Below are 12503 nucleotides of genomic sequence, written 5' to 3'. Positions count from 1 at the left end.
TGGTGCTGGCCTTGCGCGGCCCATTGTTGATGATGGCGTCTGCCGTCATGGTCCCTGTAGTTAAGACTCCTTAGGATACGCGTCTTTTGTCCCTGCAAGGAGCCAAGAACACACCCCGTGGGGGCTTGTAAGGTGCCTATAGTTCCTTTTGTTAATATGATCCTTATCGTGGAGCAGTCTGAGATGATTGTCCCGCCTTAGCTTAGTTCCTTCTTTCAAACCTTGCGAGGGCTCGATGCTCTGCGCCGACAGATCCCAGTCCCAAGGCAAGCTTCAGCCGTCGCTGGTATGCCAAGTCACGATGCCGTGGTCAAGGCCAGGAGGTGAGCGGCCTGGGATCTGGTAAGAGCCCCTGAGTCGTGATGCTCAGGAGGTCCCCTTTAGCGCTCAAGAAGCCATCATTCGGTGAGAAAGGAGCACAAACATTGCCAACACGGAGCTGCATTAGGTGCAAGGTCGGTGTTGCGATAGTTAATAGCTCTGGAGGATGACTTATCTCGAGAGTCTGAAGCCTCTCCTTGGCGTGGCGCCAGGTCCGCGCGTCGGCAGCTGAGGAGTTGTCGGGCGGGGTCCTCGCGAGCCTCTTCCCTCTTTACCTTACTCCCCTTCGCGCTCTATGTTCTCGGGTCCCGGCCCTCAAGCGAGCTCAGCCGTCACTGGTATGCCAGGTCGCGATGGCATGGACAAGGCCAGGAGGTGAGGGCTAGAGAGCCAGTAAGAGCCCGTGAGTCACGATGCTCAGCCCCCCCCCCCTTTAACGTGCAAGCGGTTCACGCGGTCGAGAGGGAAGGAGACGCCGCGAAGGCCTCCCCCGATGTTGCTCCTTAAAGATATCCTGAAAGCTCACCACGAGGAAAACGAGTGTTGTCGTTACAATTGCCAGCCAGCTGCTGGTTGCTCTTGAAGGGTAATGAGGGCACTGACGGCTTGGTGAGGTGGCGCCTTGCGGGGCTGCCGCGGCCAGAGCTTGGCCACTCAGGTTTATCGACATTGCAGGGACGGACCCATGCGCAAGCGTCGCGCCGTTAGAGAGCAACTCCATAAGTTGGTGTCAATCGAGCGGGCGATTAAGTCAAGCATGTTAAGCACGAGTGAGCAAATTCATTCAGATAGATGTAGGAAAAGGCGATCACCGCTGGGTCGGGCCCGAGCGGCTTGGGGATAATGTAGCCCGAGGGGCGCCCCCAACAAAGTAAGCTAAAAACATGAACAAAAGGGGTACACGCCGCAGGGACGGACCCACGCGGCCTAGGAATGATGCAGCCCTAGGGACGCTCCCAGCTGAAAATGAAACTCGAAAGATGTCACCTGATGATGCTAAAGACGAAGGGATGCTGAAGTAGCGGATGGCATGCGCTGCGGAAGGCGATCCTTACGAGCCCCCAGTCCCAGGAGCCTCAGGAGGCTCCGGTGGCGCTGGCGGCTCCTCGCGGACCATCTCCGTCTCCGCCAGGACTGCGGAATGCCTCACCTCTTGAGCCTCCAGGATGCTCCTCATGAGGCGCTGGCGCACAACAGCCGCGTTCGACAAGCCGTAAGGCATGCGAACATAGCTGTGGGGTGGACCTTTGCAGCGCCCCACGCGTGAGGGCTAGAGGCGCTCCTGAGAGGCGGCTCAGTTGAGCCCTGGTATGTTGATGTAGACGCGCAACCCACCATCTTCGCCCGGATGGGGAGCTGCGGCGGGTAAGCGGCGGCTGCCGCTCATGACTCTTGACCCCTGCAGCTCCTGAATGATCTCGCTGACGAACTCCTGAGGGTTTGGCCCTCCTTGCCTTGCTCTTTCCTGAGGGAAACGTGCTTTGAAACACGCCTCCAAGTGGTGCCCGAGCGCCTCCCTCGTGATCTTAGCAAAGTCGATGGCCCTCCAGGAGAGAGCCCCTGAGCCTTGCTCGAGGAGGGCGCTGGGTGCGCCTTCCTATGCGACAGAAGGAGGCGCCCCCGGAACGGGCGCGGATCCTGAGGGGCCTGCCTCCTGAGGGTTCGAACCAGGTGATGTCTTCTCCTTCTTAGGGACTGCCTCGGGAAGCCTTCTTCTCATGTGATCTGGGTCTTTGATTGATGCGGCTTGAAAAGCACGCTCCAAAGAACACACAACATCCCTCTCCTCACAAGGCACCGTGATGACTCCACCGCTTCCTGGCATCTTGAGGACATTGTAGCCATGATGAGTCACGGACATGAACTTGGCCAGAGCTGGGTACTCGAGGATGGCATTGTACGGCAGGCGGATGTGCGCGATGTTGAAGTGGAAGAGCTCGGTGCGGTAGTTGTCGCGCTTCTCGAAGGTAACAGGAAGGCGGACCTGCCCTATCGGGACAATGGAACCGTCGGTGACTCCTGAGAAAGGCTTGGTTGGTTGAAGCTGATTGTATGGCACTTGGAGATTGTCGAATGTCTCGATGGATTGGACATTGAGCCCTGCCCCGCCAACGATGAGGGTCCTGGTGACTTGCACATTACTGATGATTGGGGAACAAAGCATCGGGAGGACTCCGGCTGTGGCCGCGCACTTGAGCTGATCCGCTGAGCTGAACATGATGGCGCATGCTAACCACCTGAGAGGGCGTGTGGCTTCGAGCTTGGGGAGGATTGCATTCACTTCGCGAGCAAACTGCTTGAAGATGCGTTGAGAGGCTGGGGCCTGAGCGCTGCCCAAGATGCAAGCGATCGCGCGCGGCTCCTGGAAGCCCCCAGCCCCCACGTCCTGATGATGGTCTTCATTCCTCCTCGGCTGTGGTGGCAGAGGAGGGTGGCCCACGTTGCCTTGTGGGCGATCCTCATGAGGTTGATCCCTCCAACCTCCCTCGCGAGGCTAGTCCTGCCAGCGGTCCTCGCGAGGTCGGTCACGCCACCCTTGGCGATGGCCACGGTCTTCCCATCGTCCTCCACCTCTTCCTCCTCCTCGGCCATATCCCCGGTCGCTGCGCTCGGGGCGCCGGCCGGCACGCACGTCCCGCATGGCCCTGAGCTCTTGGCATTCATTGGTGTTGTGGGTGTGGAGGTCGTGGTACACACAGTACCGGCTGCCCTTGGATGACTCAGGCTGATCCCTGCCTCGCTTGGTGTCCGGCCCTGCTGCAAGTACGACAACCCCTTTGCGCTTCACGTCCTTGACCTTGGGATTCTTCTCTTCTGGGTCGGCAGCCGGCAGTTCAAGGAGGGAAAGGCGTCCTTGCTCAGCCCCGGCGCACCTGGTCGCCAGGTTGAACAGCTCCAGGGAGGTGCACAGGTCCTCATGGATCGCAAGCTCCTCCTTCATCTTGACGTCACGCACGCCGTCGGAGAAGGCCGAGATGATGGCCTCCTCGGACACCTTGGGGATCTTAAGGCGAGCATTGTTGAAACGCTGGATGAACTTCTGCAGGGTTTCTCCAGGCTGCTGCTTGATGCGGCGCAAGTTGCTCATCGCCGGGGGCCAGTTGCGGGTGCCTTGGAAGTTGGCGATGAATCGGGTGCGCATCTCGTCCCAGGAGGAAATCGTGCCAGGAGCCAGGTTCAGGAGCCAGGTGCGGGCACGTCCTTGAGCGCCATGGGAAACCAGTTCGCCATGACCTTCTCGTCCCCGTTGGCGGCTTCGATGCCCAGCTCATAGAGCTGGAGGAACTCTGCAGGGTCAGTCGTGCCATCGTAGCACGGGGGCAGATCTGTCTTGAACTTGCCCGGCTAGGCCACGCTGCGCAGCTCGGCGGTGAAAGCACGACACCGTGCAGTGGCCACGGGAGGCCTTTGGTGACGGAGAGCTTGATCTTGGAAGTCTCTGTGCGCTGCTGCCAGGAGCAGCGTGGGGTCTTGACGTGCTGGAGCAGGAGCGCGGTCGTGACGGGCCGGTGCGGGGAGCACACGGGCAGCTTCTTGGGGACGAGGGATCTCTTGACAGCTCTTCTCTTGTTGTGCCGGCGCCGAACGGAGCGGGTCCCGTCCAGGGGCCACGCGCCTTGGGGCCAAGGCGCCTTCTTGAGGGGGAGGCGGCTGAGGCGCCCCCGGAGCTTCATTGCCCGCGCAGGGCGGGGCGGGTGCAGTGAGAGGGATGGCACAGGGGAGTCCCCCAGCGGCGCTGACAAGCTCGGTGATGCGGGAAAGCCACTAGTCGTAGAGGTCGTCGACGGGACGGTAGTGCAGGAGCTCCCGCGCCAAGAGCAGCGCGGCGTGCGCGTCCACCGGAGCGTGACGGGCGTGGGACAAGGAACCCGCTGGAGTCAGCGACGCGGTGGCGGTGCGGCCTTCTCGCCGCACCAAAGGATGCAGGGACGACGCCTGCTGCTCGTTCCCCGCCGGGCCGGTGGCGGCGTTGACGGCAGGCGGCGGGGAACGTCGGCGGCATCTGCCGACGGGGGCCGTCTGGGCGACGTGAGTGGCAAGAGCGGCCCGGCGCTCGGCGCGGGCCCGACGAGCGTCTGACATGGATGCGAGGGATGGCGAAACATAGGGCGGCGGAAGGCGGATTCCGGTGCACCCCTACCTGGTGCGCCAAATGTCGGATTTCGGGCTCCGCCAAACCCTCAAGGTTCGAATTCTGGGGTACGCGCAGAGATCGCAACTCCTACCTACCTACGTTTCGTCGCCTCGCAAGGATCTAAACTACACGAAGAACAACACAAGGGACACGAGGTTTATACTAGTTTGGGCCACCATTGTGGTGTAATACCCTACTCTAGTTTGTGCTGTGGTGGATTGCCTCAGGGAGTGATGATGAACAATACAAGGAAGAAGAACCTCGCGAGGGGTGTTCTTGAGCTGGTGTGGAGTTCTACTTGTCCAGGATTCGATCCCTGCCTACTGTGGTGGCTATCTCTATTTATAGGGTGAGGCCTTGGTCCTCTTCCCAAATATTGAGCGGGAAGGGCGCCAACAATTGGCCATTTTGAAGGGGAACATATAGTACACTTATCCTGGCTAAAGTCGGTCCTCGCCTGCCAAAGACTTTGACGGTGACGCCGGCTTGGGCTCCACGATGACCTCCATCCTGCCGTTCTGCTAGTCTTGGTCTTGTTGCACCGAAATGGTTGCCTTTGCTTGATACCCTCGCCTGTGCTTGCTCCCTTTGCACCAAAGAGGAAACAAGGACTCTGCGCAGGCCGGCGCCTACCAGGTGCCCGCTTGGCTTCGGTCGTCATGGCTTGCGTCACGGGCACCTCGTGAGGTACCCTGCCTTGATCTCTCCGCCTCTTCGCGAGCCAGCCTGAGGAGGCTGTGCCTGAGGAAGCTTTCTGTCGTCCGCCCCGCGAGGTTTGGCCCCTCGCAATGGTCTTGGGCATGTGCCGATGAAGATGGGCCGTACTGGGCCACTCCTTGAGCCACGCCGCAGGCCACAGGCAGGCAAGTCTGGGTACCCCCGTTCCCAAAACGCCGACAAGTATGACATCCGTGCAGCCTTGATCTATGTAAAGGGAAAAATTGTGCACTACATAATCTGTTACATAGCAAGGGATGCATGTAGAAAATGGTGGGATTGTTAAAGTAAATATGGTAACATGCAAATATGGGCCCAATTTGAAAGAACTAAACAACAGTTGAAATCGAAGGACAAAATTCTATAATTAGACATATAGGGTAAACATGATGTCATGGAAATATGAGAGTAATCGAAAGAACAATACATCATTAATTTTCCTAATATAGAAAGAAGAGGGGGGATCCCCTTTGACGTATATGGTGCATGTGGCATCTTTTATCCAAATGTAGAAATGTTTAGAATATCTTCAGGAAAGTAGGCCATGCCTACTGATTTAGGGTGAGATTGAACATACCGTGCACATGCTCAAGTCAACTGGTACGGTGAGATGGAATCTCTGGCAAAGGTCACAAGGTCCTGATGTGTCGGTGCACTGTACACTCTACGAATGAAAGAAACCCTCAAATCAGTTCGAATAAAATTGAATTCACGACCATTTCTGCTGGGTGATTAAAGGAGGCAGATGAAACTGGGCTAAGAGATGAGATAATATCTCATTAAATTAGTTACCTTGTCGTCCATGAGAAAAAACCCTCAGTACGGCAGATTCCCCAACCGAGCGGAGCTGGTTCGACCGCGAGCAGCATCGAGAAAGTCAATGGCGATAGGCGGCGACAAGCGGAAGTGGCAAAATGCGGTGGGGTTTGCCGGCAGCCTGGCGGCGGTGGCAGGCGTCGAGCTAAGTGGTTACCGCCGCGATAGGCGATGCCATGCATAGACGTGGAGGAGCTTGTGTAGGTGTGAATGGGGATAGGAGGCATGGAGTGGCGGGCGGGGGTGAGGGTTTTTGTGACGTGGGGATGACGAGGGTTTTCTTTTTGCTTTTTTGAATTGGGTGGTGAGGGTTTTCTGTCCCACAAAGAATTTCAGAGGCAACGGTTTGCTAGAGCCAACCGTGTGTGATTGACGCAACAAGCAAAACAAAAGTCATTGCACACAGTTCCAATTTTGGTAACCATGTGTGATTGAAGCAACAGGCAAAATGAAAGTCATTGCACATGGTTCCAATTTTGGGAACCATGTGTTATTGACGTACTACCTCCGTCCTGGTTTATTGGTCCCCTCTGTAATTTGTATCAAATTTTGACCAAATATTTTACTAAGAAATGTTTATGCATGTCACCAAAATTTATATCATTGAACACTATGTTCAAATACGGATCCAACGATATAATTTTTGCTGACCTGCACTAACATTTTGTCAGTTAAATCTTTGGTCAACATTTAAAAATAATTACAAAGGGGACCAATAAACGAGGATGGAGGTAGATTCCATCAACCAAACTAATTGCATCCATATCCCATAGTTAGACATAAGTAAACATAGATTAAACATACTCGGACATAGATAATAAGCGTACACGTACACAAGCATAGTTCAACTGTCATTAAGCATGCTCAAGCTTACATAGTTCGATCCCACATATCATCTCACAAGCCGGCACGATCCTGAAGCTTCTCTAGGTACTCGGCATACGTGTCGTGCTCCACCCTACGAGCATACTTTTGCTTGAAGGAGCCAATGGCCCATCCTCTTGCAAAATGGGCATCAATAGCCGCTGTTCCAGGTCCTAATATGCCTGTTATGCATTCCCGCATAAAGCTCCCTCAGGATTTGCCTCTTGTACCTCCTCTAGACATCTTCATCCTCATTGTCCACATCGTCAGATAGCACCTATACAAATAGTAAAAAGTGTGGCGTCAAATTAATGGTTAGAACTAGTTGTCGGTGTCAAAACCGATGGATCTCGGGTAGGGGGTCCCGAACTGTGCGTCTAAGATTGATGGTAACAGGAGGCAGAGTACACGATGTTTACCCAGGTTCGGGCCCTCTCTATGGAGGTAATACCCTACTTCCTGGTTGATTGATCTTGATGAATATGAGTATTACAAGAGTTGATCTACCACGAGATTGTAATGGCTAAAACCCTAGAAGTCTAGCCTGTATGATTATGATTGCCTATACGGACTAAACCCTTCGGGTTATATAGACACCGTAGGGGACTAGGGTTGTACAAAGTCGGTTATAGAGAAAGGAATCTACATATCCGAACGCCGAGCTTGCCATCCACGCAAAGGAGTGTCCCATCCGAACACGGGAAGAAGTCTTCTGTCTTGTATCTTCATAGCCCATTAGTCCAGCCCACATCACATAGGCCGGACGGCCGAGGACCCCTTAATCCAGGACTCCCTCAGTAGCCCCTGAACCAGGCTTCAATGACGAGGTGTCTGGCGCGTGGATTGTCTTCGGTATTGCAAGGCGGGTTCCTTCTCTGAATACTCCAAAATACTCTTTGAACACAAGAATCGTGTCCGGCTCTGCAAAACAAATTCCACACACAACCGCGGAGATTATAATATTTCACGAATCCAATCCGCTAACAATGTTTTGTAGCGTGACATCACGTCGTCGCCCGACATTATTTTGAACCGTTTTTTAGCCTGCCGCTTCATATTTCGAGATGTGGTTTCATTCTCACGTCTTGTCAAAGCAGAGATCGTGTGCCCTTATTGCAGGATTCTCGTCAATACGGGCGTGGGTAACCCAACCGTTCTGTTGGCATGATTCCTTAGGAACAGGCGGATTTTAAGGCCTAGGAAGGGGCGTTTGATATTCATCGCCTTTATAAAGGGGCTAAGACCCGTCTTTTCTCCTTTACACCAACCCTTTCCTCAACCACTCCCACCTCGAGTTCCAACACCCAAGGTTCAGTTTAATTGCTTTGCGCTTCCCAGTCATGTCCGGACCCAGCCCTCAAGGCTGGTGGGTGGCTTCCTCTATCACAGAGGTGGATATTGCGAAGCTCCGGGCGACAAGACACCTGACCACGGAAATCCCCCACAGGCTTCCTGCTCAAGGGCAAGTTATTCCTACTCCCAAATCCGGTGAGAGGGTTGTATTCATCTCCCACTTCCTCTGAGGGCTAGGGTTCGCTCTTCATCCCTTCGTCTGGGGGCTCATGTTCTATTACGGGCTATATTTTCACGATCTAGCTCCGGATTCCTTTCTTCACATCTCGGCGTTCATTATCATGTGTGAGGCCTTCCTCCATTTCCCCCCACACTTCGCCTTGTGGCTCAAGACCTTTAATGTGAAGCCGAAGGTAATCAACGGGAAACAAGCGGAGTGCGGTGGTGCTGCAGTGAGCAAACTAACCAATAATCCTTGGCCAAAAGGCTCCTTCACAAAAGCTTCCAACCTATGGCAGCGGGAGTGGTTTTACATCACTGAACCCCATGGTACCAAGTGGGCAGCTACACCTACATTTCGATCTGGCCCTCTGTTACGGCTTGCATCATGGATTAATAAGGGGCTGGACTAGGGATCAATTGATGAAGTGCAGACGCTGCAAAGCCGCATTCGGAGCCTCATTGAAAAGGACACCGGTCTTATCAAATTAATCCAAGTAATGCTAGTCCGTCAAGTCCTACCGTGCCAGCGGTGGCCTCTCCGCATGTGGGAGTTTAATCTGAAAGGACCACGAACCCTTTAGCACTTCTTCGGCACGACGTTCAGAGGGATGTGGAAATTATTCTTTGGGACACAAAAATAGTGTCCGGATACTACAAAGGACATCGGCCTTGACTGCAACCATCCGGATACCTCGGTAAGAACTCGACTCCTGAACACATCTTAGTTAAATTTCTCATAACAATATGCTGATAAAACCATACTCGTCCAGGGCTGGATAAAGAAGGCGGAGAGAATTAGGTGTTCAGCCCCTCTTCCTGAAGACTCAGTTGATCCGGTGTTAACAAGGATGTTGGTTCCGGCACCATATCAAGTGCCGGCGAAGGAAGACAAGGAGGAGAGAAAGAAGGCCCTGGTTGGCCCCCATTCTAGAGGTACGCCAGGAACCTCGTCCGGGGAGATTGGAACTCCCTCTTCCGAAGATGAAAGGGAAGGAGAAACTAACATCCCTTCTCCCCATGAGAAGAAGGGGACCGCCTCCGAAGACTTGAAGATAAAGGCTTCTAAGCGAGGGAAGATATCCCTGTCAGGGGGTTCTGGTTCGGGAGGCAACATTGTTACGCTGTTCCTCTGTAAGGACAAGCCCTTAGCTGAATCGTAAGTGAACAAGGGTGTCTTAAGCATATCCCATTCTTTCCTGGCTGCAAAGGTAATATTTAAAATATATGTTTGCAGTCTGGGATGCAGCCTTCCTCAATAATCCTCCTCCTCGGGGGATCTTCTTCCGGAGATGATGGAGAGCGAGACGCCTCCACAGATCTCCCCGCCCGATAGGGAAGACGACCCCGACGTGTCGTCCCAGAGGATCTCCCCCGATCAACAAGTGGTGCGAGGGATAATGAAGACTAGGCTCGAAGGTGACACTTCGGCCGTCCAGGGTCCGGGGCGTGCGGCCCCTACGGGACCAACAATAAAGGCCCCAGACTATCCGATTTACAACCAGAGACGACTCTAAGGTCGAGTAAACATATTCCTTTGAAGGGAGTACGTACCCCTACAGATGCTTCCAGGGATCCGGAGGCACCGGATACATTGATGGACATATTGCGACATGCGCCCGTCTTAGAGGAACATCGTACCTTGATGGGTACGGTGGTTGAGAGGATTCTGTCCGCATAAAGTGGATTGAATGAAGCTTTTATGGGCCTGCTAAGAGGCTTCGAGTTACCTAATGTAATATTTTCAATTGTGCTATAAACGAAAAATGCGCCTGTGTATAGATAGTATCCCCTGAGACTCTAGTTGGCGTCCAAAGGGAGGCGATCAGAGGATCAAGAAAGATATGCCCAGGAATTAATCTGATTAATTGGAACACGGGCTGTTACATCCCTGGCGACTGCCCAAGCTACAGAGGTTGCAGATCTGAAGCAGAAACTTGATTGGGCAGATGATGACATCACACTTATTAACAGGTGGCTCGACGAGGCGCAAGGTATGTCTTTGGGGCAGTCAGTATGTGCAAGTACTATAATGTGAGCATGACGCTGAGAATTGTATACTGAGATATGCATAATAGCAGATAGTGCCACTGTAGTTGAGACCCTTCGCGATGAGCTTGCCCGGGCCAAGGAGCAAGCCATGATGAGTAATGCGACTGCCGAAAAGGCAACTACTGATTTAAAGGCCGAACAGGCTGCTCGGCGCCAATGCAAGGAGAGAATATCTACTATGGCGCTTGAGCTAAAGGATGTCACTAGCCAATGCGAATTTCTTGAGAAAGATAACAAAACCAGAGTGGCCGACCTTGACAAGGCCTTACAAGAGGCGAGGGAAGCATGGTCCGAGTCTAGAGAGGCTCGGGAGGAGATCCGACAAGCTGGGGAGATCGTGGCTGGTAAGCCCTTCTTATTACGAACTAAATTCGGTGATCCGAAGTATGCCCCGCTTAATCAAATGTGGAGTTCTCCAGATGCATTTTTGGACTTGCCGAAGAGTGTCTCTGATGCGACGCCGTTTTTCCAAGAACAAGAAGGACATGTGATGGAAAAGCTTTCATGGTCGCAATTCAGCATGCCAAAGCATCCGCTGTTGCTGAATGAACAGATGGCCCAGTGGGCCGAGCTCCATAAGATATCCGGATCTGCCATGAAGGACGTCGTGGTCTGGCTGTGGCCGACTGAGGCAATTTCGAATAGTTATTTTGGTTTGGTGCAGCGACTTGTTGATGCGGCACAGCGTATCAACGCTGTTAAGCAGTCACCGTGCATAGAAGGTGCACGGATGGCCCTTTCCCGCGTCAAGACATACTCGGCTAAGATGAAGGCCACCGATATTGCAGAGAAAAGTCCACCCAAGGGCAAGGACCATCACACGCCAGAGCATTATTTTGAGGATGTCCTAGAGGGTGCCCGCTTGATAGAGGGTCAGTGCTCGAAAGATATTATGTTCGAGTGAAGTGTACCGAAATTGTAAAAACAATATTATGATATATTAGGGCTATGTTTTTTATACTTTTTCCTAAAAAGTTTTTGGTGCCTCCCGTCCGGCCGTTTTTTGTATAATCTGAAGGTTTACCAGTCTTCGGCTTCGACCCCCTCGCATATAATGCGAGGGTGTTCAGAAGAGCACTTGATCACTCTTGACCCAAAGTCTTGGTCCATTAAGGAGGTGCCAATGCGGAGAACCAGACAATCAGACTATAGGGCTTTAACCTTTTCACTTAGCCATAGGACTTTGACGGTGGGTCTATGATATAGCCCCTGGTATGTACGCGGTTATCCGAATACGGTGCATTTACATAGGTGACCAGAAGAACGGTCCTTCGTGTAATACGAAAGGAATCGCGAAGATTCCTGTGAGTCATCGAGTGGTTGACCAGCTGTCGCCGCATCATGATAGCCAATTTTTGACTTTCTCTACTGAGGTGCTCATCCATACAAACAAGGTCACAATCGCAGTAGTTCTCCCTTTACTACCCTAGCCGATAGAGCGGAGTAAGGTACTAAGCACAGGAGCGAGGCAACACAACTATTGACCAAAGACATGATTCAGAGCTGATGCATATAAGGCCAAACTCGTGATGCCGAAGTGTGCTATAAAGCTGTTTAGACTTGTCGGCAACTCATATGTTGCCATATCAAGCCCCTGGCAATATATGCCGAGGTGCGTGCGTGAAATAACCACATAAGAAAAATTCAGTTCTTTGAGAAAAGCAAATACTAAATACGGGTTATGTTGACTAGCATCTGAATAATATGTCAAGCGCGATCTTTAGAGATTATTATGCTACTACCAAGGCTATTTGACATGTTGGGGGTCGAAAGCTCAGAAAAGGGCACTTTACAGGTTTGAAATAAATAATGCGGTCTAAAAAACATTTGGACCTCCTGTCGCACGTCTACACTGCCTTGCCTTGGTTAAAGGACTTCTCAGCAAATATAGTCACCTGTGGTAAAAGATAAAAAATAGTTAGAAAAAGAAAAAGACTATGAGAGTGCGGATAGTGTTATAGGCCTGTCCGCATTGTGCCTCCGCCGGTGACCAAGGTATTTTAAGTGTATAATTATGTGCGCGGGATAGACTTCGCGGCTATATGGGGCGGACGGCAGAGGTCTAACTGCTAATCCAGCTCTGAGA

The sequence above is a fragment of the Triticum dicoccoides genome, chromosome 2B (assembly GCF_002162155.2).
Source record: "Triticum dicoccoides isolate Atlit2015 ecotype Zavitan chromosome 2B, WEW_v2.0, whole genome shotgun sequence".
NCBI classification, from domain to species: domain Eukaryota; kingdom Viridiplantae; phylum Streptophyta; class Magnoliopsida; order Poales; family Poaceae; genus Triticum; species Triticum dicoccoides.
The sequence above is the reverse complement of the archived record's forward strand: the minus strand, read 5'-3'. Positions refer to the sequence as shown.